The sequence below is a fragment of the Bos grunniens genome, chromosome X, assembly GCF_055505025.1.
Source record: "Bos grunniens cultivar Pamir isolate PY7600 chromosome X, Bosgru_T2T1.0, whole genome shotgun sequence".
Taxonomy (NCBI): Eukaryota; Metazoa; Chordata; class Mammalia; order Artiodactyla; family Bovidae; genus Bos; species Bos grunniens.
This window is the reverse complement of record NC_141194.1, coordinates 144,829,749-144,846,978: the sequence shown is the minus strand read 5'-3', so window position 1 is coordinate 144,846,978 and position 17,230 is coordinate 144,829,749. Positions and strand designations below refer to the sequence as shown.

The window sequence follows — 17,230 nt, the reverse complement described above, 5'->3', positions numbered from 1 at the left end:
TCTTACTCTTCTGTCCTCTCCAAACAAGTTTAGACTAATCTCCCATCTGTCTCTGGACAAATGACTTCTGGAATAGTATGACTCAGAATGGTTTTGGAGAAGGAAATGGCAACCCACTCCAGTATTCTTGCCTGGAGAATCCCATGGACCAAGGAGCCTGGCATGCTACAGTCTGTGAGGTCACAAGAGGCAGACATGACTTAGCAACTAAACTACTAACTAGAATGGTTTACTGGAGATTAGCACTTAGCAACAAGTGAAATGTTGGGTAAAGAGACTTTACGACACTCTCTACTGCCAAGTGGAAAGATGGTTGTTTAGTATTTCCCTTTTCTGATCCCTACTTTTCTCTTCTATCTTTTAAAATGAAGGTTCTTTGAGTCATCCAGAAACAAGAATTGTTGACTACTGAAGTTTTTCTTAGCAGCACCCAAATAAATTTTCATTCACAAATATGCATATTATTCCCACCTCACCCCCTCCACACACACACACAAACACACACACAAACACATTATTCTGTAATTGTTCCAATGGGATCATAACAGACATAAATGACCTGGATGACATAAAGTACCTTAATCTGGAATCTCTAAGATATCATATTCAAGGAGGCCTTAAGTCTATGAAATCTGGTGTTGAGAGGTCTCAGATGGGTCCTTATCACCACACTGTTTAAGAAAAACATTACAGGTTCATTATCAACAACCCTCCAGTCAGCCCAGTTCTCTCACAATAGCCCCAGGAACCAGTTTGGGGATTTATGATAACTGTCCTCATGGGCTTCTACCAATATAAGAATGTTGGTATTAATATTATCCATGTGTTCATTCAACAGGCACTTATTAGGTGGCTAATATGTATTAGAGAGCAGTGAGGAGGACACAAGACAAAACAAAGCACATTATGAAATAATCCAGGGATTTTATGGCTCCCTCATTGTTTATGACTTCCTCATTGACTTGGCACACTTAGGCCAACTTTGCAGAAATAACTTACATATGCTATTTCTTCACAGCAAGTAACATAGTCTGTAGTTATGTTCCATGGTACACAAGAGTTCTGTAGTTTGTGTGTTGTAAAAATAAATAAATAAATAAATAACAGCCCTAAATGGTGTTCCCTTGATGAAGTGGGCAGATCCTGTGCTCACCATCTACACAGTCATCCTTGGTCCTGGAATACCGGTAGTCTCCTCTTACTGATGGTTGGGGACTAGAGAGCTAATATAAAAAGGTAAAAGAACCTCAAAGCCTGGACAATAAGGATGACATGCCTGAAGAATGGGAAGAATGAGTCAGTAAATCCAATCCTTACTCTGGTCTATAAGATGTAGTGTGTGATCTGGCCCCAGCCAACCTCTCTACCTAGCATTATCCCATTCTCCTTTCCACTCATGAAAAAGCTGCTACTTTCCTTTATCCTCTGAGTCTTCACCCAAGCCATTCCTCTACAGGAACACATCTCACCCCTATTCACACAGGTCCTAGGGAAGCCTTCTATAACTCAGCCATGCCCTCCCATCCCACATTTGGTCCCTGTATCCTATAGTCTCATAAAAATGTTACATTTCTTTTCAGCACCTGCCATATCTTTGTACCTCCCTCAGTGCCAAATAAAGTGCCTGGCAAACTGTAAGCACTCAAATATTTGTTGAATGAGTCGGTGAATGAGTAAATGGATGGATAAATGAATGAATGATGGCTCTAGCTCTCTGGGATCCATCCCCAAATATGAGGAACAGGTACAAGTGAATAAAAACTTTCAAGTAATGAGATCTGAGAGTATTAAATATATTTATATCATATATATATATATATTTGTATTTGTGTGTTTATGTGTATTTGGGAGAAAGAGGACGTAGTCAACTATTGACTATCAGTATATAAATATGTATAAGTGCATGGGTATATAGATATAGAGGTGGGGGAGAGGGAGGCAGGGGGAAGAGTGTGTGTATATATGTATGTATTTGGGAGGAAGAGGACTATAAGCTTTTGTTCCAGAAAGTTTTTCTAGTCAACAGTCCTCATAACTGAAAGACACACATGCATGCTCAGTCGCTAAGTTGTGTCCAACTCTTTGTGACTCTATGGACTTCTCCAGGCAAGAACACTGGAGTGGGTTGCCATGCCCTCCTCCAGGGGATCTTCCCAAGCCAAGAATTGAACCCACGTCTCTTACATCTTCTGCATTGGCAGGTGGATTCTTTACCATGAGCCACCAGGGAAGCACCCAAAATACAGGTCCCATGAAACCATAAAGAGAATGGAGTCCAGGGGCAAAAAAACGTATGGCAAGTGTTATGAGTGCCTGTGGGGCTCTGGCTCAGTGTGATTTTTCTGTGTGCCTCAGGCGTTCCTGTCAGGCTTTGTTCTCAAGTTTCCCAACATGTTTGACCAGAGCTGCTCTTGCCTCAGTGAAGGACTATCTGCTCTTTGTCCCCTTCCTGTTCCCTAGTAGGACATACAGGACAATGTACGTCTTCCGTGGACAAATAAGAAAACTTGGTCAGGAGGCAGAAAGTACAGTGGTGGGAGTGGTAATTGGTTACTCTTGGGAGTCTAATTGAATCTCAGAGAAATAATTTGCATAATATTAAATGATTTGCATATAGATGGGACTAAGAAATTCCAGGAGACCCTTCTTTACTTTTCTTCCCTCCCACCTTTACCGTTTCCAGTCCAAGGTCACACAATCAAGTTGAGGCCAGTCAGAGAGTCCCTCCCAGGTAGCCCTCACCTCCAGTAGCTGGGGAAAAAGATACCAAGACAAGAGGTTTAACAATGTCCCTTTTTGTCACCTTAATGATACGTAATTTTAACTGAAATATTTACTACTTCTAAGAGTCACATTATGAAATATCGTTGGCACTTGCTCACCACTGCAAATACTATTCATGATATTTTTGACTGGGCTGCCACTGAGCAAGAATGAAGTTGTTTGTAAAGCTATTCTGAAAGAGTCTGGAAGCTGTATGGTGGCACCACCTCTCCCAGTTATTTTTTTGGTTACAGCAACCCTTTGGTTGCTCCAAAATATATAAACATATATTTTCTCTTATAGCCCTCAGGACAGGTCTGTGATTGTCAGGCCTGGCCTTGGGATACGATCAAGTTCTTCTGATAGGCTCTAAAACTCATATCAGCAGTGGAAGAGAATTAGTTACCATATCCTAACAAAAGAAAGTTCTAGAAATCACCAGGAATTTCCCAATGCTAGAAGTAGGAAGCAGAGGATCCAGGTCACAGGGAATGGGCATAGGGTTGCTCAGGAACTGAGCACAAAGGAAAACCAGACAGATGGGGAAAAGGCCCTTAATGAGTTTCAATGTTCTGCCAGATGGGACAAATTCTAGGCTCTTAAGGGTTAGGTGTGGAGAAGGCAATGGCACCCCACTCCAGTACTCTTGCCGGGAGAATCCCATGGATGGAGGAGCCTGGTGGGCTGCAGTCCATGGGGTCACTAAGAGTCGGAGATGACTGAGCGATTTCACTTTATTTTTTCACTTTCATGCATTGGAGAAGGAAATGGCAACCCACTCCAATGTTCTTGCCTGGAGAATCCCAGGGATGGGGGAGCCTGGTGGGCTGCCATCTATGGGGTCGCACAGAGTCAGACACGACTGAAGCGACTTAGCAACAGCAGCAGCAGCAAGGGTTAGGTGAAGGCTAAACCTTCTTGTGGGCTAAAACATGTCTACAGCTAGACCAAGAGGCAGACCAGGGAGACCCAGGTAAGGGCTTAAATCTTCAGGAGAACCAGAGTGGGATACAAAGGCAGGAAGCTGGGTCAGCAGCCAACTATATTCAAACACCTGAAGAATTTTTTCAAAAAATCAAGTTGATGGTATCACTTGCTAGCAATAAAGCTACCTGGGTAACATTGTCTCCAACAGTCCTAAGGGGCCATCAGATCCCTAATCAGCTATTAATTAAAACTTTGATATCTGAAAGGGCAAGAAAAAAAGGGGGGGGGAGGTCATCTATTAGAAAGGCAAGAATCCAGAACAATGACAACTGTAAATGCTGACAAGGATGTGCAGCAACAGGAACTCTCAATCATTGCTGGTGGGAATGCAAAATGGTTCGGCCAGTTTGGAAGACCATTTGGCAGTTTCTTAAAAAACTGAACATACTCTTACTATATGATCCAGGAATCATGTTCCTTGGTATTTACGCAAAAGAACTGAAAACACATCAATACAGAAACCAGCACGTGGATGTTTATAGAAACATTATTCATAATCATTCAAACTTGGAAGCAAGTGTCCGTCAAGAAGTGTATGGACACAATGGAATATTACTCAGCCATAAAGAGGAACGCATTTGAGTCAGTTCTAATGAGATGGATGAACCTAGAACCTATTATAGAGTGAAGTCAGAAAGAGAAAGATAAATATTGCATTCTAATGCATATATACAGAATCTAGAAAAATGGTACTGAAGAATTTATTTACAGGGAAACAATGGAGAAACAGACATAATAGAGAATAGACTTACGGACATGGGGAGAGGGGAGGAGAGGGTGAGGTGTATGGAGAGAGTAACATGGACGCTTACACTACCATATGTAAAATACATAGCCAACAGGAATTTGCTGTATGGCTCAGGAAACTCAAACAGGGGCTCTGTATCAACCTAGAGGGGTGGGATGGGGAAGGAGGTGGGAGGGAGGTTCAAAAGGAAGGGGATATATGTATACCTATGGCTGATTCATGTTGAGGTTTGACAGAAAACAGCAAAATTCTGTAAAGCAATTGCCCTTCAATAAAAAATAATTTTTAAAAAAAGAGGTGTATGGACAAATAAACTACAGCACATCAGCAACAATGGAATATTATTCACCACTAAAAAGGAATGTACAACCGAGCCATGAAAAGACACAGAGGAACCTTAAATGCATATTACTAAGTGAGAGAAGCCAATCTGAAAAGACTACTTGATTCCAGCTATATATAGCTGGAAAAGGCAAAACTATGGAGACAAAAAAAGATTAGCAGTTGCCGTTAAGGGTGCAAGGTGGAAGGGAAGGAATAAGTAGAGCACAGAGGATTTTTAGGGCAGTGAAAATAGTCTATGGGACATTGTAATGATGGATATATATTTTATATGTGTGCATTTTCAAAACCATAGAATGCACAACACTAAGAAAACAAAACAGTTTTTTAATCTGGAGAATTATTGTTGGCTAGAAAGTGCTCTGCACAGAGTCAAGTGACTTTGGTTCTTACTATGATTCTGCCACTTACCAGCTTTGTGACACTGGGCAAGTCCCTCACTTCTATAGACTTCAATTTCCTTTTTTGTATCAAGTGAAACAAAACACTTACAGACAGGAGATATCAAAGATACTTAGAAACAACTCCAAATTATTCAACTGAAAACAGTGATTGTGTCACTACATAAAAACCCTCATGGTTCTTTCTTTAGGACAAGCCCCATAACCACTCAGCATTTGTCATTCTTTCTCGAAGGTGACTTCCAGGAGACTTCTATTAGACTGGCAGCCTTCTCCTGAGCAAACCTTTTTTAGAGTACAGAGGAATAACAGTTCATCCATGCATTCAGATCACTACATTGAGTCTTTAATTCTTACCCCAGTTAAGCATTTTCTTATAAAGGGCATATACTGCACGGGGCTGCCAACTAAAAAAATGTCACTCGTCACCCTGTCCTATGGGGATTAATTTATTAGCCACTGCACTCACTGACATTCAGGGTGGAGATCAAGAATGAGGCACTCAGGGAAACTGGCAGAACAAGGCCTTCAGATAGTTATTTTCAGGAGAAAATTTTGTCATTCACAATTCCTGCAGCTCCTGATACATAGAAAAGCACTAAGACCATTAACTAAGACATCTGTTCCTTGTGACTAGCAGCAACCTTATACTGAGATGTGCTTTATTATATGCACCCTTCATCAAAATCACATATAGGCTGACTGCTCCCCCTGGTCTCTTCGAAGTAGTTCCTCAGAGCTCTCTGAGAGGTTCTCTCTCAAGCCATGAAGTGAAGTGAAAGTCGCTCAGCCATGTCCGACTCTTTGTGGCCAGGCTCCTCTGTCCATGGAATTCTCCAGGCAAGAATACTGGAGTGTGTTGCCATTTCCTTCTCCAGGGGATCTTCCTGACTCAGGGATCGAACCTGAGTTCCTGCACTGTAGGCAGATCATTTACCATCTGAGCCATGAGGGAAGTCCCTCTCAAGCTATACCCTTCAGTAAGTCCTCCAACAAAACTGAAATTCGCAGCTCCTCACAGCTCTCACGTTGTGCATTTTTATATCAGTTGACATAATAGTTGTAGAGGGCAGTGTGTTGGAATTGGCCAGGGAGTCAGAGGAAACAGAGACCTGGGTTCTAGTCCAAGATCTTAAATAAAATGCTAAATTATGTGAAGTAATTTAGCCTCTACTTTTCAGATTCCTCATCTGTAACCTGATGATCATAATAATAATTATAACAGCAGCTATCATTTGTTAACACCTACAATGGCCAGAAGTGGACAAATGAAGACCTACAAAAGGTCTTCCTTTATCCAAGGTCACCAACTAAGAGTGAGATTCAAGCCCAGGTCCTTCTGACTTCAAAACACGTGTTTCTTTTTTTCCCCCCGTTATTACACATTGTCTCCCATTAAGTAAGCTAGAGAACCTCCAAGATCCCTTCTAAGTCTGACATTCCAGCATTTTATGAGCCAGAGGTTCACCTTATATGTACTTAACTTTATGGTCCTCACAGCCCTGCCCTTTACCATGATATTCTTAATCTTGCTTTTTAAAAAGATTGCTCACATTTTCGTTGAAGACCTTGAATCATTTATTCTTAGCCAAGTAAATGCAAATACTTTTGCATCTTTCAAAAACCTTAGCCCTTTCACTAAATCAGGAGCTAGGTGAAGCACTTGTTCTAGAACAGATTCCTGGCTCAAGAGAAGATTCTAAATGTCTGGTAACTGAGGCTACCATCATTACAAATGCCATTTTTTTCCCCATTGAAAACTGCTGGAGTATGAAGCTGCCTCTGAGTGGAGTGATGCTGAGAATAAAAGCTCCGAACCTATATGGGTGCACACACTTCTGCGAAATTCCATCAATTGAGACTTCATCTCTTGGTCTTTGAACAACTTTAAAAGTTCCTATTAAAACAGTAAGAACTATGGAAGGATAATACCTTAAACCTGTAGGTGGGTAAGAAGCAACTTTAGTGTGCTAAAGAATATAAGCCCATTGTGGTGTTGGAAACGGTCTAGATTCCTGGTGAAAGTAAGAAAGGGTTTTTCCAGGAGAGAGGCATGGGAAGTGGGGAAGGGTCAAAACCAGCTTGGCTGACTTCTAGTTTTGCTGCATTTGAATCCTGCTCATGGAAAACTATGAGAAGCCTGATCAATGAGTGTGAACAGAAAGCAACCTTTAAAATGAGAAACAATGGTCAGAAATTAGAGACTTGGTAACTTTCATACCTAGAAAAACCCTGGAACAAACAAGGAAAATAATCAATGGACAAGGGTTTTAGGACACAGAGGGCAATCTATCAGCCTGACAATGAAGAATACAATGTCAGACAGACCTAATTTCCTGTTCTGACAGAGTAACAAACCCAGCAGTTTGGAGAAAGTAATAAATGTGCTGTATTCCCAGGTGGCGCTAGTGCTAAAGAACCCACCTGCCAGTGCAGGAGACAGGAGAGACAGGAGTTCGTTCCTTGGGTCAGGAAGATCCCCTGGAGAAGGAAATGGCAACCCACTCCAGTATTCTGGCCTGGAGAATACCATGGACAGAGGAGCCTGGCAGGCTACAGTCCATGTTTTCACAAGAGTCAGACACAGCTGAAGTGACTTAGGACGGATACAGGTGGTGGGTCTTTACATTGGGTCCCCAGGGTGAGGGAGATAAGGTCCTGAAACAGTTTGTCAGTAGTGGGCACCCCAGAACTGAGCCAGACCCCCAAGCACAGGGACTGCAACTGCATGCTCACGTAAAGCCTACCACAAATGGCATGGTCATTCAAGTTCTGTTACTGTTGTTCAAGATTTGAGATGATTCTTACGTAGGCTTTAAAGGTCTTGCACAGGAATTTTACCTCAGCCCTGAACTTTCACTACTGGTGCTGGAAGGAACCTAGTATTTGTCCACTGTAATTGAACTAACTGCCTGTCAACCAAGGAATCAGTATAAAAGAGATTTTAAATCAGAAACTAAGTAAAAAGCTAAAGTATTTATTGATAAGCACAAACTAAAAACCTAAGAAATTAGTAAATGAAACTGAAGAAGTACATATCAGAGCAAATCCAAAGACAGAAAATCTTTTTATCTGTTAATGATTTTTGCATTAACTTATAACCAACATCTCAATGTTTCAAATATCAGCCCTGCCAGGCACTATCAGTCAGTTAACTGACCCCCTCCTTTCCCCATCACCCTCTTGACAGACTTTCCACAGGTTTTATAAAGTCGGTTATGTACGGAGCTGCTTGGTTTTTCCTTTCAACACGTTTAAGAATCCTTACAATCTCCCCAGGGTAAAGATAGTCCTTTCAGTTATACCCAGCTGTCTAATCAGCGTGGGCCCCACATTATCTTGTTTTATTTCAATGCTCATCTCAGCTCCCCACTGGGACTGTATCCAACAGAGATGCAGGTAGATATAGATGGTGTTATAGACTGAATTTTGTTCCCCTCTTCCCCAAATTCATATGCTTAGGTCCTAACCCAGAAATGTGACTGTAATTGCAGGTAGGGTCTTTAAAAAATCATAAGGGCCAAGCTCTATTTCAGTCTAACTGGTGTCCTTAGAAGATCATGCGATGTCACAATGAGAAGCCTCAAAAGAAACCAACCCTGCCAACCCCTTGATCTTGGCCTTCTAACCTCCAGAACTTAGAAAAACAATTTGTTGTTTAAGCTACCCAGTTTGTGGTATTTGGTTATGGCAGCCCGAGCCAACTAAGACAGATGAAAAGAGTTAGGCTAAGCTGGATTCAAACTTGCTACTTGTTATCTGTATAGTATTAGATGAGTCACTGCATCTTCCTGAGTCTCAGTTTTCCCATCTGTAAAATGGGGATAAGAATATCCTCTGGTGGTGGTGGTGGTGGTGGTAGTGTGACCACTTGAACATGTATGTATGCTGAGTCATGGGGGGAGAAGGAGGTCCCTGAATAAATGGACTTTAAAAAAAAAAAAAGCACTACCCTCAATGCAAGTATGTCTGCATAGATCCTGATTTTTTATCCTAGTTAAGGTTTTATTGGCTTAAAACCAGAGAAACGTTTTTAGTTAAAATTCAGCCTTTAAAGCTCAGAAACCTTCTTTTCTTGCTGTTTGAAGTTGCTGTATTTTCTTCCCAAGCTCATTTCAAACTGTTCTGCCCCTCAGCGCCAGATAGAAAGCTTCCTGAAGTATTAAGTGCACTCACTCACATAAAAAAGGATTTCCTCAGTTAATTCTCCATTTTAACTGACTCCTTTTAGAAGTTAGTGTCTCAAAATTAAGATCCGTATATTCAGGTCAGAGATCTGCTCACTCTGAAAGAAGCACTGAACTTCATCAGAGCTGCCATCTCTCTGCAAAGCCTTTATCAGAACCTCTCTTTCCCATCAGGGCTTCCCAGGTGTCTCAGCGGTAAAGAATCCGCCTGCCAATGCAAGAGATGCAGATTCAATCCCCCGGGGCGGGGAGATGCCCTGGAGAAGGAAATGGCAACCCACTCCAGTATTCTTGTCTGGAGAATCCCATGGACAGAGGAGCCTGGTGGACTACAGTCCATGGGGATGCAAAGAGTTGGACACAACTGAGCACGCTCACAGGCACACCCTTTGCCATTAGGCAAAATCGGACTGTATGTCCCACCAAGGCGATGCCTTCTAAGCCAGCATGTTGTCTGTCACAGGGCCAACTGGACTTCACAACAACAGATGGCATAAAGCTATCAAGACACAGAATAAATGGAATTCAAACATTTACAGTACAAATCACATGAGATTGATTTGCTGTTGTTCTCTTTAATCAGAACCAATGCTTGCTTGTTTTAGAAACTGGTGGGCAAAAATTATGCAATAAAACCAGAAGTATATAAACAAAGAATTAAACAAAACTCACATCCGTAATCAACGCCAAGGAACCTCAGACGAGGTTCCACGTGTATTGCCCTAGAAATTTGTTCAGGAGGTTTCTCCTTGGAGAAGGCCATTTGTGGCTGTGAGAAAATGAAAATAAATGAATTTCCAAAAATTAGCACATCAGCTAGTGACCCTTTGGACTGTAGCCCACCAGGCTCCTCTGTCCATGCAATTTTTTAAGCAAGAATACTGGAGTGGCTTGCCATTTCCTCCTCCAGGGGATCTTCCTGACCCAGGGATCGAATCCACATCTCTTGTGTCCCCTGCATTGCAGACAGATTCTTTACCACTGAGCCATCGGGGAAGCTCCAAACATCAGCCAGAGTTCAGTTCAAATCCCATTCGGGCCTCTTGAAACCTGTATAAGTTGTAGACTGTGGTGCTCAATAAATATCTGCTTTCTTTATTCTCCTTCACAAGGGAGGCTAAGTTTCAGGCAAAATTGTAGTGTTCTGACACCACAAATCAAGCCCAACATTTTAACTTGTTATCCTCTGTAACAATGCTGTAACAGTGGTCCTCAATACTTCTGGTACCAAGGGCCTTTTTGTGAAATAATTTTTTCATAACAGTGGTGGGGGACGGAGAATAGGAAGGATGGTTTTGGGTTGATTCAAGCACACTACATTTATTGCATGCTGCTAAGCTGCTAAGTCACTTCAGTCATGTCCGACTCTGTGTGAACCCATAGATGGCAGCCCACCAGGCTCCCCCATCCCTGGGATTCTCCAGGCAAGAACACTGGAGTGGGTTGCTATTTCCTTCTCCAATGCATGAAAGTGAAAAGTGAAAGTCACTCAGTCGTGTCCGACTCTTAGCGACCTCATGGACTGCAGCCTACCAGGCTCCTCCGTCCATGGGATTTTCCAGGCAAGAGTACTGGAGTGGGGTGCCATTGCCTTCTCCGACATTTATTGCATACTTTATTTCTAATCAAATGTCGCCGATCTGACAGATCAAGGCAAGAGTATATGAATGGAGGTTGCAGACCTCTGCTCTATAACATTATAGATGATATTATCTATATCCTCATTAAAGGATTTGCTGAATTTTCTTCATGACGCAGATATCAGTGTTCATTCTTCAAAAGCTGGACTAAGTGGTTCAACACATAGGGAACCAATGCTTGTACTTCAACAAAATGTTTTCACACTGTGCCAGTGGGTGCGATGGGTATGCAAATTTACAGACTCACGAGGCACAGACAGATGATGTTGGCTTGCTCTTTTATTACAGTCCCTGAAGTCACTTATCTGCTGTGGATAAGCAGAAGTGGCAAGAAGGTGACAGATGCAGTAAAGGATTCTAGATAAGCATAGGTTGCCAGGTCAGGATCAAAAACAGGAGATGGCAGGGTAAGGTGACAAATGAAGGCCAGAAATAGAAACCAGAGTCACTTGGCCAGGCCAAGCCAGAGAGAGAGTGAAGAGAAGCTCTCAGCCCTACAGAATTGGCAAATACTAAATAGCTTGTGTATGTAAACACCCAGCACAGAATCGGAACGGCTCCCTGGCATGAAAGCACTGCTCCTGACTTATTTGAATTCTAACTATTAATTTCCATTTCTTCCAATCAATGAAGTATATCTGAGATTACTGGCTATGGACTTTGAAATCAAAGTGAGGTTCTTGGTTGAGACAGTTCATCATGATGAGAATCACCTGAAATCAGGACACATTGTTCTCCAATTCTATACACTCAAAGAGCATCCAACTCTGCACATACAACAACTATAGTAACAATTATTAGTAAATCATGTTGGACTGCATTTCATTCCTGATGCTGCTGCTGCTAAGTCGCTTCAGTCATGTCCGACTGTGCGACCCCATAGACGGCAGCCCACCAGGCTCCCCTGTCCTTGGGATTCTCCAGGCAAGAACACTGAAGTGGGTTGCCATTTCCTTCTCCAGTGCGTGAAGTCATGTCTGACTCTTAGCGACCCCATGGACTGCAGCCTACCAGGCTCCTCCGTCCATGGGATTTTCCAGGCAAGAGTACTGGAGTGGGGTGCCATTGCCTTCTGCATTTCATCCCTAGCTGGTCTTTAATGTACACAGGGCAAGTGTTGGGATAGGGTGCAGAAAGTAAATTCCAAAATATATCTGGCCTTGGAATGAACTTTATGGTGCTAACTGGGGATCCTGGAGGCAGCATCATAAACTCCATGATAACATTAATTGTAACAATGAATTACAATTGACAATATAACCATCCTTGCTGTCCTATAGGATGGACGATCTTCTGCAGTGATGTTTCCCAAGCTATTCTGGTGAATCCCAGAACAGTGGGTTGCTTTTAAAAATGAAGACTTTGTGCTCCCACTCCTAGGGATTCTAATTCATTAGGTCTAGCTCAGAAATCTCCATTTTCACCAAGCACCCTAAGTGGATGCAAATACTCTTATGGAACATACTTTGGAAAACACTGAACATTGGCACACACACAAAAGAAATTTCCTATTTCAGACAAACCCATTGAGTCTTTCTGCTGGATGTGGATTTTAAATGGAATCACAGAAGTACTCTCAACACTGGATTTGCTTGCCCACTGGTCTCTGGATGACATGCAATGCTAAACTAAGGACATATGATGCCAAGTTTAAGGGTCTCATAGACCACCTGTAACATCTCCACCAACCCTCAGCCTTTGGTTCTCTTGCAGATTCTAACCCACTGAATGCCTGGTCAAGACACAGTTGGGGTCAGAAAAATAACTGCAAATAATTTGTGCTATTCTACCATCAACATTTCACCTGCAGCCACATCCAGGAAATCTGGCTCCATGTTGAGTTCAGTCGCATTTGCGACTCCATGAATCGCAGCACGCCAGGCCTCCCTGTCCATCACAAACTCCCGGAGTTCACTCAGACTCACATCCATCGAGTTGGTGATGCCATCCAGCCCTCTCATCCTCTGCCGTCCCCTTCTCCTCCTGCCCCCAATCCCTCCCAGCATCAGAGTCTTTTCCAATGAGTCAACTCTTGGCATGAGGTGGCCAAAGTACTGGAGTTTCAGTTTTAGCATCATTCCTTCCAAAGAAATCCCAGGGCTGATCTTCAGAATGGACTGGTTGGATCTCCTTGCAGTCCAAGGGACTCTCAAGAGTCTTCTCCAACACCACAGTTCAAAAGCATCAATTCTTCAGCGCTCAGCCTTCTTCACAGTCCAACTCTCACATCCATACATGACCACAGGAAAAACCATAGCCTTGACTAGATGGACCTTTGTTGGCAAAGTAATGTCTCTGCTTTTGAATATGCTATCTAGGTTGGTCGTAACTTTCCTTCCAAGGAGTAAGCATCTTTTAATTTCATGGCTGCAGTCACCATCTGCGGTGATTTTGGAGCCCCAAAAAATAAAGTCTGACACTGTTTCCCCTGTTTCCCCATCTATTTCCCATGAAGTGATGGGACCCGATGCCATGATCTTCGTTTTCTGAATGTTGAGCTTTAAGCCAACTTTTTCACTCTCCTCTTTTACTTTCATCAAGAGGCTTTTTAGTTCGTCTTCACTTTCTGCCATAAGGGTGGTATCATCTGCATATCTGAGGTTATTGATGTTTCTCCCGGCAATCTTGATTCCAGCTTGTGCTCCATCCAGTCCAGCGTTTCTCATGATGTACTCTGCATAGAAGTTAAATAAGCAGGGTGACAATATACAGCCTTGACGTACTCCTTTTCCTATTTGGAACCAGTCTGTTGGTCCATGTCCAGTTCTAACTGTTGCTTCCTGACCTGCATACAGGTTTCTCAAGAGGCAGGTCAGGTGGTCTGGTATTCCCATCTCTTTCAGAATTTTCCACAGTCTATTGTGATCCACACAGTCAAAGGCTTTGGCATAGTCAATAAAGCAGAAGTAGATGTTTTTCTGGAATTCTCTTGCTTTTTCAATGATCCAGCGGATGTGGCAATTTGATCTCTGGTTCCTCTGCCTTTTCTAAAAGCAGCTTGAACATCAGGAAGTTCACAGTTCATGTATTGCTAAAGCCTGGCTTGGAAAATTTTGAGCATTACTTTACTAGCATGTGAGCCGAGCCCAATTGTGCAGTAGTTTGAGCATTCTTGGCATTGCCCTTCTTTGGGATTGAAATGAAAACTGACCTTTTCCAGTCCTGTGGCCACTGCTGAGTTTTCCAAATTTTCTGACATATTGAGTGCAGCACTTTCACAGCATCATCTTTGAGGATTTGAAATAGCTCAACTGGAATTCTATCACCTCCACTAGCTTTGGTCCTAGTGATGTTTTCTAAGGCCCGCTTGACTTCACATTCCATGATATCTAGCTCTAGGTGAGTGATCACACCATCGTGATTATCTGGGTCATGAAGATCTTTTTTGTACAGTTCTTCTGTGTATTCTTGCCACCTCTTCTTAATATCTTCTGCTTCTGTTAGGTCCATACCATTTCTGTCCTTTATCAAGCCCATCTTTGCCCCATGTTAAGTTGAATATAAAAAAAGTCAAAAATCTGATTTAACTCAAAAATAATTCTCCTTGTCTGGGAACCCAACTAACACCCACTTTATTATTCATTTAATTGAGTTCCCTGGTGGCTCAGATGGTAAAGAATCTGCCTACAACGTGGGGGACCTAGTTTGGATCCCTGAATTGGGAAGATCTCCTGGAGGAAGGCATGGCAACCCACTCTAGTATTCTTGCCTGGAGAATCCCATGGACAGAGGAGTCATGGGATCACAAAGAGTTGGACACGACTGAGTGACTAAGCACAAGCACGATTAAGTGCCTACTGGGAAACAAGCTATTGCGGTACAAAGCAATGATCGTAGTACTTAACATTTATTCAATTCCAAGTGCTGTGCTAAGCTCTCTATATGCATTATCTGGTCTGCACTACAATCCTAGAAGTACCACTATTATTCCAACTGACAGGTAAACAAACAGGTCCACGGCCACATTGTAAGTGGGAGAACTGGGATTTCACCACTGGTCAGAGCACACATGCTGAACCACTCCACTGTCAATTACATCAGCACTGCTTATGGATTAGAGGTTCACAAAAAGGGGTCTGCAGGCCAACAGCATTGTTAGCACTAACTGTAATTTTTAGAGATTCCAGCTCTGGGGGCCCACCTCAGATGTAATGAATCCAAGCTCTGAGTGTGGGGCCAAATGATATGTTCAACAAGGCCTTCGGGTGCTTCTCATAGGCACCAAAATCTGAGAAGCATCAAATTAGAGAACCAGCTATGGAAACCTATGAGACTTGGGGACTGACTCGAGGTCTTGGGTTGGGCCATCACTTCTGGCTAAATGTCAGCACAACTGCCCCATGGGAAAAGTATAACCTCAAAGTTGGGGGTGCATTGTCCCTCGAGGCCCAAACATTTTAAAGGACACTTTATCCCACAAGTGCAATAAGAACTAACATCCCCCTGGCTAACAAGTCAAACTATCATCCAGGCATCCATTTGCTCATCCATTCACTCCCCAAGTATTTAAGAACCAGGAACTAAGGATCCACAAAACGTGCATAACAGCAGCCACATACAGGAAGTTGCACAGCACATGAGGCTAGACTTTGTGACATTGCAGAAGCATGGACCACTTCAGAAGCCGTAAATCCATACAAGCAACCTCTACATCAGCTGAGAGGACTCAGGTAATGAAACCCTATAAGGGGTACAGTCAGACAACCAGAGCGCACTGCTCTGTTTAATTACTGAGTCTCAACAGAGGCATTCCCAGAGCATAAGATAAACTCGCCCAAGAACTAAAGTTCATTTCTATATTCCCCAGCCCAGTGCCAGCCACAACCAACTGCCAGATGGCTTTTCCCCTGTGGGATAAACAAACACTGCCCTAATAGCTGATTTTACTTTAGCAAAGTTTAGTCACTAAAAAGCCAACACCTGAAAAGACCTTACCTTTTAGAAACATCCCAGGAAAGGACCTTTGAAGTTTGATGAAAACCCTGATTCTAGAACATCAGCTCCACAATGGGAGGAATGTTGGTGTTAATTTTGTACCCTGATATATTTTAAGGAGCAAGAACAGTATTTGATATATAATTGATACTCAGTAACATTTGTTGTGAAATTTTCTGGCCTGTCCTCACTTCATACCATCCCACAGAGCCATTCTTTTCAGTAAAGTTGATGTCAAGCTTGTTAACTCCCAAGTGACTTCATTTTTATATCTTTGCAAGGCTTTTTTTCCCCTAGATAAATTTCTCCCCCCAAAACCCGTGGTTAGACCATCTAAAAGCTTTGGTTTAGGGAATGTGGTCATCCCACTTAACACACACCCACTGAATCTTGACCAAGAAGCCAAGAATAGGCTTTGGAAAAATAAACCGCTTAAAAGCACACAAGCCAGATACAGTTTCTAAGTCTCTAGAAAGCCTTTCCAACTGGAGCAGCACTGATTTTCTGGCTACAGGCCGGGCAGGCTGAGCACACAGGGCATGCCCTTCCTGGCTGGCCTCCGGAAAGACCAGGCTGACCTAAGAATCTGGCGCTTGTTTCCTTTTTGGCAACTGCCACCATAGATACTCACAGCTAGACAGCGATGGGCAGAATATCAGACGCCTAGGATCTGGGTGTCACCTCAGGGCAGGAGCTCAGAGAGCAGAGGTAGGCAAGAGCCAAGGGCTTACCTCACAGGCGGGCCAGAGAGGACGTCCTCGGGAGAACTGCTAATCCCCGGACAGGGCTTGCCAACCCCTCTCCAGGGCTCTGCTCAGCTGTTTTTACCCTAAAGCACCCCGCAGGGCCCTCCCAGGGCAGAGGCCAAACATTCACAAATTGAATTCATCTGGGTGGGCCTTGCTCAAGCTGACTCATTTGATACAGCTGAATGCCTGGCCAGTTAAGCTCCGGGCCCCACACTGGAAGGTAGAATAACTTCCAGTCTACAGAGCTGGGCAGGGCAACACTTCAGCCCACTTATCAACAGACACTGCCAAACACACACCCCACAACACCCCTTTAGGAATGTGGGGAGACGTGAGCACCTGTGACTATAAATATGCAAAGGAACGCATGTAGTGTCATCTGAGTGTTTCAGGGAGCTCCAACCCCTCCTCTCCATCTCTACTTTCTCAGGCAGCCCATGGATGTGGCTGGCTGGGGTGGCTCTTCAATAACCTTCAA

The 17,230-nt window shown here is 43.1% G+C and overlaps 1 protein-coding gene across 39 annotated transcripts in view; it reads right to left on the bottom strand.

Annotated features, from left to right (window-relative positions):
• LOC147341587 (uncharacterized) overlaps positions 1 to 16,948 on the bottom strand; it is a 468,058-nt gene extending 451,110 nt beyond the window's left edge. For 3 of the 39 annotated variants that reach the window (XR_015159152.1, XM_086388293.1, XM_086388292.1), the window contains exons 1-3: positions 16,735 to 16,917; positions 2,675 to 2,751; positions 578 to 671 (exon numbers count right to left, since the gene is read on the bottom strand). The gene's annotated coding sequence lies outside the window, so the exon portion shown is untranslated. Of the gene's footprint in view, positions 1 to 577; positions 672 to 2,674; positions 2,752 to 16,634 lie in introns of all 39 variants that reach the window. The other 36 variants (XR_015159148.1, XR_015159149.1, XR_015159150.1 and 33 more) reach the window with 30 other exon arrangements.
• Positions 16,949 to 17,230: the final 282 nt, after the last annotated feature.